The sequence below is a fragment of the Psammomys obesus genome, unplaced genomic scaffold (genome assembly GCF_907164565.1).
Source record: "Psammomys obesus unplaced genomic scaffold, mPsaObe1.curated_primary_1811, whole genome shotgun sequence".
Taxonomy (NCBI): domain Eukaryota; kingdom Metazoa; phylum Chordata; class Mammalia; order Rodentia; family Muridae; genus Psammomys; species Psammomys obesus.
Genome location: NW_026596125.1, coordinates 17,064,114 through 17,075,404, shown reverse-complemented (window position 1 = coordinate 17,075,404; position 11,291 = coordinate 17,064,114). Strand labels below are relative to the sequence as shown.

The following is an 11,291-nucleotide window of genomic DNA, read 5'->3' as shown; positions in this document are numbered from 1 at the left end:
TCTCCCTCCTCCTTTTTCTCCCCCTCCTCCTCTTCTTCCTTCCCCTCCTCCTTCACTAAATTCTTTGAAGACAGTAGCATTAGTTTGCTGCTCTGAAAAGCACAATGATGAGCTAAAGAAAACAACCTCACTCAGGATGATCTTTTCTAATCCTATCCATTTGCCTGCAAATTTCATGATTTTTCTTGGTTTTAATAGATGAGTAGTATTCCATTGTGTAAATGAACCATGAGTGATGTAACCCAGGACCACAAAGACATGCATGGCATACACTCACTCATAAGTGGATATTAGCCATATAATACAGGATAAAATCCACAGACCTAAAGAAGATAAATAACAAAATGGACCCTGAGAAGGATGCTTAATTCTCATTCAGAAGAGCAAATAGAATAGACACTGGAAGTGGTTGAAGATAGGGAACAAGGCAGACAGGACAGGAGCCTACCAAGATGCCCTGTGGAAGACTCCACCCAGCAGGGGATCAAAGCAGATGCTAAGGCTTACAGCCAAACTCTGGGCAGAGCACAGGGAGTCTTATGGAAGAACAGGGGTGGGGGAGGGAGAATGACCCAGAGTGGACAGGAGCTCTACAAAGAGATCCAGAGAGCCCAGGGTTGACCGCAGAGACTGAGGCATCAACCAAAGACCATTCATAGAGAGGACCTAGACCCCCTGCACAGATGTAGCCCATGGACTGCTCAGTCTCCATGTGGGTACCCTAGTAAGGGGAGCAGGGGCTGTCTCTCACATGAACTTGGTTGCCAGCTCTTTGATCACTTCCCCCTGGCAGGGCAACACTGCCAGCCCATAGAGGAAGAGGATCAGGCAGCCCTGATGAGATTTGATAGGCTAGGGTCAGACAGTGGGGAGAAGGGCTCCCTGTTTCAGTGGACTGGGGGGAGGATAGGAAAGGAAGAAGAAGGGAGGAAGGGTGGGACCAGGAGGAGATGAGGGAGGGTGCTACTGTCGGGATATTAAGTGAATTAATTATAAAAATAAAGTAAATATATGGTTGGGAATGTTGAAAGAAAGAAAGAAAGCCACACACTCAGTCGCAAGAGATGCCTCTAACATTGGAAGAAATGAGTGGGTGTCTGGCCATGACCCCCATGGGCTTACTTCACAGCCCTCACAAGTCTTATGCTAAAAATAGTATCAAAAAAAGTCCAAAATCAAAACTGTGGACCCCTGAGAGTTAGGAGTCGGATAATCAGATGTACTTTATAACCAGGATCCCCACATATTTTTTGAACTTCCTGAGCCTGAAGCAATTGTATTTCAAAAGCCAGACTGGAGGTAAAAACTACTTCTGACCGAAGGAAGTAGCTATTTGTCCTTTGGCATAGCATAGCAACAAACAGCAGAAGTGAAATAAATCAGTTTAATCAATTAATGAAAGTTAGCTATAATAAACATGCTTCCAAAATCCATGCAGCTCATGTATAATAACAGAGAATATCAGTTTAAAAGCCCTAAATGTCTGGGAATTAAGAAACAGGCTTCTGAGTCACAAAGACATCTAGAAAACATTTTAGTTGACTCATTCTAAAAATCACAACCTACTAAAGCTTGTAAGGTGAAGTTAAAATAATGCTTAGCAGAACTTATAGCTCTAAACATAAGTATTAGAAAACTGAAAACCAATTATCTAAATTATAACTCAGGAAACTAGAAGAACACATTCAAATATAGTTGGAAGGAATGATATGGTAAAAGAAACACAGAAAGTCTCAAATAATAAAATCACATAAAAAGTATTATACAACTAAAAAGTATTTTACATATAATACTATATATGTACGTTTTATATATAATATATGCATATGTGTGTGTTAAACTTCTAAAAAACTCATCAAGAAAGAAAAAATATTAGTTATCAAAAAGGAAACAGGGACATTATTACTACTAATTCAGTAGAAAAATTGGGATATTAAAACTTCCTGACAATGAATTTGATGGTTTAAATAAAATGGAAACAAAACCTATAAAACTCACAACTTGAAAAAAACCAACAATGAAGAAGTAGAAAATTTACAAAGTCCTATATCTGCTAAAGAAAGTTTAAAATAAAAACAAGGTACCAAAAATACCTGTGGGCACAGATGGCTTCATTAGTAAAATTTTTCCATCACTTAAATGAGAAATAATAAAAATGTTTTGTCATTTCTTTCAGATATTAGAGAAAAAAGAAATGCACTCCAACTTAATTAATAATGTCAGTATACTCTGCTCCAGATCACAAAACCTGATGAGAATGTTTCAAAAATAAAAAATAAACATTACAGACAAATAGCTCTCATACCAAAACAACAGCAGCACTCAACAAAATGTCAAATTAATACCAAAAACAGAATTGGCGGACAATATTTCTGACAGAGACAGAGGAAAGGACATTCCTTGAAAACAAGGAGAAAACTGGCCACAGACTTCTCTTTAGAACTGGGGGGAAAGTCCTGTGCAGGTTTACACCAGGCAGGGTAAGAAGCAACATGCTTGCCTCAGCCAGACACAGGCTGGGCCAAGACCTGAAGGGACTCTGAGATACGACTTCTGCTCAGCCTTAGGCTCAGGACAAGCAGAAATAAGGACAAAGAGAGAGTCAAAAACAACTTGGCCTCACTCAAGGCAGACCACAAGAAATCTGCAAAGACTCTTACCTCCTTATTCCTTGGCTCCGGTAATCATGGAAATAGCCATCAAAATAGTAGCTGACCACAGGTTTAAAAAAAATGATGGCACCAGAGATCACAATAAAAAAATAAAATGATTAGAAAATAGTTTAGGAAACTCACTAAACAAATATAAAACCGTAGTCAACAACAAAAACAACACTGAGTAAGGAAAATGTAAGTGTCCAGAGCTGCCTCACTGTAGACGCTTCATCTACCTTGCAAAGAATTACAATGCAAAGAAATAAGAAATTGTGTCCTGATTACAGGAGATATTAGTTTAAAAACAACCTATTTCTGAAGAAATACAGATATTGCCAGACATCACCCCCCCCAAAAAAAAAATAGTGGGTTGTTGTTTTGGATATTTTGTGGGCAAAGACAAGAGCATTGCTAGGGTTTGCTGGCCCATAAGCACACACACCACACTCAGCAGCTTTTTATGTGGCTTCTGAGACTTGAACTCGGGTCCTCACACTTGCATGGCAAGAACTTTGCCACAGGAAAGCTCCATCCAGCCCAAAACGTCTTTCCTAAAACATATTTTCTAGTTGAAATATTGACTAGTTTGCTGGGTCCTTTTTTTGCCGTTTTACAATTATTAACAGATACTGGTTGGATGTATTTCTGGGGTGCAGTATGATGTTTCGACACACGTGTTCACTATGAGACAGGAAGGTGACCAGCTGGGTGGAGACGAGCTTACAATCCCAGAACTGGGCAGCAGACACAGATCCTCAGGTTCACTGACCACTCAGCCTAGCATACTTGCTGAGACACTGTCTCCAAAAGAAAAGCAAAAGGTGGAAACGGGTGGACAGCACATGAGCAATAGACCACAACACCCAGGGTTAGCCTGTGGTTCCCATATGAAAGTACATACATGCACATGTGTACACGCAAACACACACACACTAAACTCTAAACATCCCGGCCACCTCACATCGTTTTTTATGATAAGAACGTTTAATTTACCTTTAAGGATTTTGAAATAGACATAGATCATCTTGCTGCACCAGGGAGCACAGGCCTTCCTCCTGCCTGCCTGAAACTTTCTACAATCACCTCTTTGCCAAACATTGCCCTTTCCTCACCATCACTGCAGCACCCGCCGGTTCACAGGATGAGTTCAAATCTTCAGCGTCCACAGGTGAGTGAGATCAGGGGCCATCGTGCCTTTGGCTCCTGGTTTATTCGCTCACTGGATTGGCCTTTACAGTGCAAATGACATAATTCCTGTTCAGCCTCGGCGTTTCCATTGTGACACATGCCACTTTTTTCAATCCATTCATCTATTGATGAGCACTTATATTCTCCTCAAATTTAGGCTACTGTGAACGCTGCTGCAGTAAATGTAGGAGGGAAGGCAGTGCCGGAACTGGAACTGCTGAATCACATGGTGATTCTATTTCCAGTTTTTTAAAGAAATTTTCCACTATTTCCAAAATGGGCAAAGTAATAAAATTTCCACTAAAATTTTTTCATTTCTTCTCATTCTAGACAACACTTGCTATCCTTCATCTTTTCAATAATAGGCTTTCTAACAGGTATGAGGTGATTATAGTTTTAATGTGCTTAGTGATGTTGGACACACATTTTATGTATTTTGGGCCTTTTGTGTATCTTAAGAGAATTCTATTCAAGTCCTTTGGCTGCTTCTAAATAGATAGTTTTCTTATTAAGTAGTTCGAGTGTCTTAACTTGGATATGACTCCCTTATCTAATGTATGGTTAAGAAACAATTCTTCAGTGTGTAGAGTTTTTCAGTCTATTGCTTATTAGAATGAATTCTAGAATTACCTCTTGCTACGCCCTGCCTTGCCCACTATGATGGGGTAGCACCTACTATGGCCCCAACCCAGAACCCCAGTGCTTGTTCATCCTGTGTAGAGCGGAGGGGCTGGCTGGTCTCAGCAGAAGGGGTGGGATGGGCAGTCTCCAGCTGTGAGCATCTGGGAGGCAGGAGCTTCAGCTGCCAGCTTTGTTACACACTGATGAACGGGTCACTGGTGAAAGCCTTACCATCCCTCTGAGCTTCACCACAGAAGACTTTGCCACTCCAGTGGGGTCTTGGGGGCTTTGGCATGACCACACCCATGCAGACAACAGGCATTCTCTCAGGATGTTTTGAACAAAAGAGTTATAGTGTTGAAAAGACTAATATTTAATGTTTCTTATCACAAGAAGACATGGCGGCAGGAGCAGGCAGAAGCTGGTCATGCTGGGCCCATTGTCAGGAACCAGAGTAACTCAGGGCTTCCTCTGTTCCCTCCAACCTCTGCAGCACAGGGCGCCTCACTCCAGTCTCACACCTCCACCTTCACTTTGCGGTCGTGCTTTTGGGGTCAGGTGTGAGAAGTCACTTCTGAGACCAGCAGTCCTGATCTTTGGAGAGCTGATAAAATTCTGGGCCTGGAACGGTTCACTGGTGTGCTGGTTAGCTATTTTGTTGTTGTTTGGGTTTTTTGTTATTGTTTGGGGTGGGTTTTTTTGTTTGTTTGGTTTGGTTTTGGTTGGTTGGTTTTGGAGTTTTAGTTTGGTTTGGTTTGGTCACCTTCACACAAGCTAGGGGCATCTGGAAAGGAGCCTCAACTGAGAAAATACCTTCCTTAGACTGGCCTGTGGGCAGGTTGGTGGGAGGTTTCCCTGACCTATTGGCACAGGACCAGCCAGCGAGCTGTGGGCAGTGCCACACCTGGGCAGACAGCGTGAGTTGTTGAAGATAAGAAAGCAGGGTGAGCCAGCCAGGGAGAGCTGGCTACTAAGCACTTTCCCATGGCTTCTGCTTCAGTCCCTGCCTCCAGGCTCCTGCTTGAAGCTCCTGTCCACTTCTCGCAGAGACGGAGTATGATGCCAGAGTGCTAAGATGTGCTAAGCTCTGCCCGCCCATGTTGCTTTGCCATGGTAGCCATCACAGCCACAGACACCCTAACTAAGACAAGTGGTAAGTTCTATCAAGTACACAATAAAGTAATTATGTGAATTCCACAAAAAACTCCCCCAGCAAATAATGAGGCTCCATTTTATGAGGTTAGCATTACTGGAACACCAAAACCAGTGCAAGTGAGAGCCCTTGCTATTTGACGAGAAAGATTAAGAGAAGAGCCCCGGAGTCTGGAGAGCTGGCCAGTGGTTAGCATCACTGCTCTGGCAGAAGACTTGAATTCAGTTCCCAGCGTGATGGGCAGCTCAGTAAAGCCTGTAACTCTAGCTCCAGGGAAATACGAAGCTTCGTCCCTTCTTGGGCATTCGCAGACCCACACACAGAAACACTTATACACAAATTAAAAATAAAGAAGATAAAAAATAGCCGCAACCTGGAAGAAAATACTTCCAAATGATAAAGAACTATCCAATAAATGAAAGAATTCATTTAAAAAAAATCAAAATTAAGGGGAAATTTGAATATGCAGATTTGAAAGTTTCCTTGATAGAGAAGATAAATAAGTAGCAAGTTTTCAATATGATTGCTCATTAGGGGAACACAAATTAAAGGCCAGTGAGGGCCAATGAGATGGCTCAGCAGGGAAAGGGCACCCACCAATTCTGACAACCTGAGCTCCAATCCAGGACCCCCCTCAGTAGACCTAACTCCCAAAGTTGTCTGTCTCCTTACCTCTCCACAAGTCACATGGCATGTCACATGAATGCACACACACACACACACACACACACACACACACACACAAACACTAAATGAATGTTTAAAAAAGGACCAAAGACATATCACTCATCAATTGTTACAATTTAACTAGACAATTGAGGATGTGAATTAACTAGAACATTTCATGCTGCTTGGGAAGTTACATGATTACAATTACTCTGCAATATTAATCTCTTATATTTAGATTAAACAGGTAGGCTGGAGAAACAAAATAATAAAATAAAATTTCTTTAATATAAAAACAATTAAACATATATTTAGCATATAATCCAGACTTGCACTATGTGGTATTTCTCCTAAAGGCATGGAGGTCTATGTCCACATAAAGACATCTCCAGGAAAGTTCAGTCATTTCTATAAGGGGTAGTCAAAAACAGGAAACAACTCAAGAGCCCATCAGAGGACAAAAGGAAAAGCAAAATGGAGAGTGTCCACAAATCCGAAACTATTCAGGAATAAAAGGAACAGAATGATTCTCAAAATGATACATGGTGAAAGAAGACATAAAGAAAGAATGTAATACATGATTCATTCCACATATAAAAACTCTAAAGCACCAACAAAAATGTGCTGAGAGGACACAGATGAGTGGTTCTGAGGGTGAGGAAGGGCAAGGGGGGAAGGGCAGTAATAAAAACTTTTGGGTGTGATTGCTGTTTTTATGGTCCTTATTACTGTGATCATTTCAGAGATAGATACAGAAGACAAAACTTCCCGAATTCTAAACTTTAAATAAATGGTGCTTTAAAAATTATAGCTCAGGGGCAAGAGAAACGGAGGAGCTCTTGCAGAGGAACTAAGTTCAGCTCCCAATACCCTGTTAGCTAGTTCACCACCATGTGCAACTCCAGCTCCGGGGGCTCTGGGGCCCTCTTCCGGACTGCCTGGCTCACACATGCATGTGTACACATATATGCATGCACACACACACACCACATACACACACATGCACACACACAGTACACAAATACCACATATACATGCACACATGCATTCACACACACATGCATATGTGCACATATACAGTTCACACATACCACACACACACACACACAAATATGCACAGATGCATACATGTAAGCACACAAAAAAATAAAATACATTTTAAATTTCAGCTCAGCACAGCACTCGCAGAGCATGCGTAAGGCCTTGGGTTCATTGCATGAGACCAGAAGGAAGAAAAATCAACAAGGTAAAGTTATAGTTTCTGGTGAGCCGACCTAAAGGAAAATAACTAACTGGTCCTTTGCTTGACAGCACTCAGGAGGCCAGCAGTGCTACAGCAGTCCATAGCAAGGTAAGGCCGGGGAGTGAGAAGCCTCCTTTGGAACACCGTAGCTAGGCTGAGACCAGAAGGCTCCCAGTAATTACCCAAGCCAAGACGGCACAGGAAAGAGCACTGAGCAAGGAGGGCTGAGTAAAAGAGCCTGAGGCCAAAAGGAATTCTCCAGAAACTTACAAACAAGCGCTGGGGTAAACCTATTTTATTTAAGAAGCCAAGTAATGGAAATAAACAGAAGGAAACCTGCTTCATGAATTTAGACTGAACAGTCCATTTAGATTGTCTTAAATTCCTACAATGTGACTGCATATCTTAATGATATAAATTATCTCTTATAATTTTACTTAAAAGATGAAGACATACAGAGAACATTCAGCTTTACACATTACTCAAAGGTTGCCTATAATTAACAATAAAGAGTCCATATAAATATATCATTTAAAGAATACCTTAAGCCTGGCATGGTGGCACACACCTTTAATTCTGCAAGACACATACAGGAGGATCTCTGTAAGTTCCAGGCCAGCCTGGTCTATATAGTGAGCTCCAGGGGTGTGTAGAGAGATCCTATCTCAAAAAAAAAAAAAAAAAGGAACTTAGAAAAAAATAATGACGAGTTCTAATCCTGCCTCTTTGGTTGATGGAAAACATCCTATTATCCTACTTCCGGACAGTGTATGTTCATTTTATAGTTAATAAAATTATAATTCTATTATAAATATGTGACATTCAGAATCCAAATTTGACTACGCTGAAGATCTAAAAATTACATATAGAATAAAGATTAATTATGTTTTAAAAACCAGTACATAAGTACGTATAGTTCTATATTTACAAATAATTCACATGTAGTAAGATCTTCCGACCTCAGACCTACAGACGCTAGAGTGGTAAGGTCCAAGGCTACAGTAGCAAAACTGTCTAACTGTCTACAAAACTGTTAACCAGCGTCTAATAAAATGTCATTCATCATCTGTACAGGCAGAGTCTACCTGGACGTTCTGCAGCCGAAGGTCACACGACGCTGGTGAAATGAGCTTCAGCGAGGGTCTGACACTGGCATGGGGGCTTCGGGGCCTCACTTTAAACCTTTAGTCTCGAGTTAGCGAAAATGAGGGAGGGTTATTTTTGTTTACAATTGTCGGAATGTCTTATAATTGTGAATGTTTTATTCTTCTCAAGTGGAAGCAAACAACAGAATTAGAACGGATGCCAAGAGGTCTCAGGTGTGGCTTCTTAGGCCACGTTGGCATCTGCGTTTCTTCCCTCAGGGCCCAATATTCAAATCTAAAAGGGCGTTGGAAGAACACTTCGTTCCCTAGCTGAAACACCTAACACAGAGAAAGCCTAAGGTAACATACCTTAATTTTGACAGCCGCTTACCAAGATTAATCGACCACTTCTCATGACTATGGTGAGGCTGCCATCATTCTGTAAAGACTTCTGTGACAATTGCTGAAAGGAGACTGCCAAGTGCAGGTCTCTTCCAGTGTTCTTACTTCAAATGCTGGAAAACACATCTTCAAATACACCTTTCACAGCTCACAATGTGCTTTACCAAGAGAAATTCTTTTTTTTTCTAAATGGCTGTATTCTCTAACATTAAATACACCTTCTTTGCCCCGAAGACTTTGCATGAGAAAACACAGATCTGTACTGATGTTCGCCCTGATGACTTTCATTTCATAGAGAAGTGGAGTGGCACGCATCAAGAGTCGAGGAATGGCAGCTCCCCCAGGATGTACCCTGAGTACTAAGTTCACACACCTCGCTGCATCCACACTAACACACTAACGTCCACCTGCCCATGGACATCTCTCGGTGGTGTTGGTCTACTTTGAACTTTCTCTGTGTGGCTTCTCTTCCTAAGTGGGACAGCGCCTGCGGGCAGTCAGAGACTGCTGACCTAGCTGTTCCCCAGTATCCCTGCTATATAGGCAGCACTGGATTCATCAGCTCAGAACCGCAACCCTGTATCCTCCATAGATAAATGGAGCAGATTCGCCACCACTAAAGCCAAGACCCACTAGTTACACGTGGACGAAATGATCTCCGGATTCTGGAGAAGGTTGCTCCCAGCATATATATTCAAGATGCTCTGTGAACAGGTAAAGGGCTGGCCGGTACTACCACGGCCAAAGGGGATAGGCTACTGTGAGGCACAATTTATCTCTTCTCATTAGAAAACATCTTAAACTTTTAATTGTTACCTCTCTCAAATTATTTTAAATTCATTTCTGAAACTTAATCCTGGAAACATTTACTGCTCCAAACAAATTTCACCTAAGATTTCCCTCTAAAACAACAAACTAAATAGTTAAATCCACTTAAAATTTGAAAGTGTCATTTAAAAACAAACATTTCTTTTTCATTGAATAAGGGGCATTGTTCTTGCCAGCAACAGTAAAAATGCGGCAAAGAGAATAAACAAAATCGTGCTGCAATTAAACCTCCAAGCAAACTCTCCTGAAATATAGTCCTAATGAGAGCCGTAATCTTGCCTCTGCCTCAAAGCCAGAGATACTGCACCTAGACTCTGCTACCATCTTCACAGCAGATACAAGCCATCGGCATGCTACAATTTCACAGCCAGTCAGCCAGCAAACTTCACCTTAAGCGTCCAGGGCAAGCTTCCTAGTGACTGCTTTTACCTGCGGGCCCTCAGAGGACGGCGCTTCTGGGCCCTCCCCAGCCACCCACTTCTTTTTATAGCGGGCGGAAATCTAAAATCAGCCAATAATAGGGAGAAGTGCCTTTACCCTGGAGATGCACACTCCTTGCCATCTTCAGCAGGAAAGCCAAACCGACGTCCCCAGACAACCCCAAAACTGTCCTAACAAACACCGCTAAAAGCGCATGTTCTGGGGGGCAGCGGGTTTGGAATCGCGCCCCGGCAGTTTCTGTGCAGCCTTGTTAACTTCCCTTCGCTGCCCGGGTTTCTCTCTTTCTGAGTAGGAGGCACAGAGCTCCAGATCAGCTCCAGACTTGGGGACTGAACGAGAGGACAGACCGCTTCCGACGAGGTAGGGAAGGTAGCACGCCCCGGTTAACCCTTTGACAACCCCATGACGCCTGAAATGTGCAGCGTGCTCTGGGACTCTGCGGCTGGCACAGCGAAGGCGCTGGGCCACTAGGCTAACCTTGACACCTCCGACTTCCCAGTGTTCGTGGCCGAGCTATTCCCTCCTCTGAGAGACTCAGTTACTGTCCTGATCGGTGGAGTTTAGCTGGGAGGCTGCCTTCGGCGCGGAGGATAGCTCGCCGCGAGGACGTGCGGAAAGCAGCGAGCCAGCCCGGGCTGGGCGCCGGCTGCGGGTCCCCGGGACACCCCGAGGGCGGCGCGGGGCGGGGCAGGGCTGGGGCCGGGGTCCCGCGGGGGCACTTACTTGAACCTGCCCTGGCAGTGCTGGCACTGGTCCCCGACCCAGCCCGGGTCGCACAGGCAGGTGGAGTTGACACAGCGACCCGAAAAGCAGGAGCCGGTCCTCTCGCAGGGCTTGGACTGGGACACCTGGGCGTAGAGCGCCAGGTAGAGGAAGCCGTAGCTCAGCAGCCAGCGGTGGGCGGCCAGCGGCGGCCAGGAGGAGGCGCCCCCGCCGCGCGCCGCCCGAGCCCCGCACGGCACCGGGGCGGCCGGCCAACGAGCCCCCGCGCGGGCCCGCGCTCCCGGCTC

The 11,291-nt window shown here is 43.7% G+C and overlaps 1 protein-coding gene across 4 annotated transcripts in view; it reads right to left on the bottom strand.

The window, feature by feature from the left end:
• The window catches only part of Atrnl1 (attractin like 1), a 527,893-nt gene extending 519,201 nt beyond the window's left edge, over window positions 1–8,692 (bottom strand). For 2 of the 4 annotated variants that reach the window (XR_008722856.1, XM_055630013.1), the window contains exons 1-2: window positions 8,611–8,692; window positions 8,094–8,185 (exon numbers count right to left, since the gene is read on the bottom strand). The gene's annotated coding sequence lies outside the window, so the exon portion shown is untranslated. The remainder of the gene's footprint in view (window positions 1–8,093; window positions 8,186–8,610) is intronic. The other 2 variants (XM_055630014.1, XM_055630015.1) reach the window with 1 other exon arrangement.
• Between the last annotated feature and the right edge of the window lie 2,599 nt (window positions 8,693–11,291).